Source organism: Echinococcus granulosus, assembly GCF_000524195.1.
Source record: "Echinococcus granulosus chromosome Unknown EG_S00018, whole genome shotgun sequence".
Classification (NCBI taxonomy): domain Eukaryota; kingdom Metazoa; phylum Platyhelminthes; class Cestoda; order Cyclophyllidea; family Taeniidae; genus Echinococcus; species Echinococcus granulosus.
This window is the reverse complement of record NW_020170398.1, coordinates 106942-109491: the sequence shown is the minus strand read 5'-3', so window position 1 is coordinate 109491 and position 2550 is coordinate 106942.

The following is a 2550-nucleotide window of genomic DNA, read 5'->3' as shown; positions in this document are numbered from 1 at the left end:
CATTTTTAAGCTTAGAGACACATCCTTAATCATCGCACTACTAGGGCATATACCATCACATCCTCACAAGACTAAATTTGCTTTGTGTATATGTGCGACACAGTGGAGACTCAAATATTTGCTACTAATCGTTTGTTCAGTCAAAGTAAACCAAACATAACATCCGATATCCATCTATCCATTACAACTTAGAAAAGCGGAACAAGCTTTTTCCTAGTAAAAATATTAGGAATAGGGAAACTTTTATAAACACGTTTCATTCTTGTTCTAACAAGGCACCACAATGCAAGCATTCGCACGTCACATCGGAAAACTTGTCGCGGAGAAGATCTTATTGCGTCTCGTCTTCTTCCCCTAATTTATCTTAACATTACTGTCACTTACTGTCACTTCCACTAATGTCAAGGAGCAAATTACCTGATTTAATACTAAAAAGAATAAAAAACTTGAAAATAAATTAAAGTAGAAGAGGGAGTGAATAAGAACAGGTTTGCTATTTTTCTGGTTTCTTAACAAAAAGTGCTCTACGGAATTGGCTTTTGCAAGTGGATTGTATCCGATTAGCAAATGGTGATTTAGGAAACAAAGGTAACAAACTTCTCCTGGCTATTTGTTTTTATTGTCAGTGATTACAAAGCCTCGAGGCTGCCCTGAGGACAAAAAAAGACACAATACTAGGGCAGAATACATATTCAACCTATAGTAGGGTTTGGGCTACTACTGTGGCACGGAGGCCAGCCCATCTGGCGTAGGTACAACAGTGGAGACCCATAGTGGTCCCCATGCCTCCAAATCGAGAGTTAAACAAACAGGCAGCGCACTGCACAGCCCCTCTCCTCCTTTGATTGTCGTCTCCAGAGCTTCGCATGGGTAACCTCCCACGTCAGCCATCACAGCGCAGGTGGCATTTTAAGGAAGCATCCACTATCCAACCGTGTCGGCCATCAAATTTCCATGTAACCGCGAATATATTGACCGCAACGACACTGCTCCCTCTTGGTAATTCTACTGGATCTGAAGTTTCGTCCTGTGTGGGAAGTGGCATAGCTTGACGTCATGCATGTTCAGAGGTAGTCACAGGAACACCGTCTTTAAAGCAGTCAGGTAACAGGGATGGGACTGAAAATAGTTCTGTGGGGATAGGATTTTGCTTCCATTCCTCCTTGCTACTTTGTTCGCACTTTAGAGCTGTCCGGTCATGTCAAGCTATGTCCTATCCAGGTAGAAGAGAAGTGGAGGAGGTTTCGCGTTTTCACATATTTGACAACTTAATACAGGAATAGAAGGCAGCTGCGCAACGAACTTTTCGGGATGGCTCACGGATGGCGCCGCTTCAGTTGTGAACGGCTTTCCTGCAGACCACGGGACTGTAATAGTTACTGAAGGTCACGTCATTACCAGTTCCGCTAAAGATTTGTCACTCAACGTTAAAAAGCGGAATAAATGTCCTTTAGAATCGGGTTTGCTTTTCGATGCCACCAATGTGGCGCCCCGAGGCTTCGTTGAGGAAGAAAGAAGGCACAATACTGGGGCTAAATATCTATTCAACGTAAAGTGGGACATGGGGCTACTGAGATGTACCATAGACCAGCCCACCCGGCAAAGGCACAATGGCGGAGCACATGAGTAGCCTTTTTACTAAAACGGAGAGTTAAACAAGCAACCAAAGTCTACACTGATAATTTGCCTCATTTCTATAAATGTATATAAATAATACGTATGAATCACCACCTTTTGACCCTCCATAAACAAATGTTTGCCTTCTGTGCCTCCAAGGAAAGGCAATTCGAGGGATATTTCGTAAGACTGAAAACGGTAAATCAAAAAGGCCTGACTATTGAGGAAATTGTTGGTTTTTTGTGCGTGAAAGATATGGCAAACAAATCATCATATCAAGCCATGCCCTGCTGAACAAGGAACAAGTTTGAAATTCAAGAAAAGCAATTTAAAGCCAATTGGTGTAAAATGTTTAGTAAATGAAAACAGTCTCGGCAACGGCGAATTCATTCGCTTGTTGCAGAGCCAGAAAAGAAGGATAGTGAAAAAATTTTTGAATTTTTGAAACTTGGACAAGTAACTCCGTGGAAGACTAAGCATGCAAATGAAGTAGTTATCCGACACAAGCTAACAGGTTCAAAATATATAATCTAAAATGAGTTGATGCTGTCCTAGAGATGAGACATTTTCAATTAAGCAGTCATGAAATGCATGGAAAAATACAATTCAGTATAACTCATTCAAATGAAATGGGTGAAAGACAAATGGTTAGTGATACCTTCATCACAGTAAGGTTGAAACCAACATCCCGTTTGCAGTACATTTAATGATGCTAGCTTTCCGATCAAACCACTACCTTAAATTAAGGGCTGGTGGAGTTCGTTACTTAGCCAAAATTTGATGAATAAGTTGTTTATAGTAAACAATTAATTTTGGCTCTGACTGTAATAAAATAAAACCTTCATAAATATTATTTTATAAATGAAAGACAATCACAATCTACTGTCATCTTCCAAGGATTGCAAGTTAGTTCCAACTTGCAACCTTATAGCA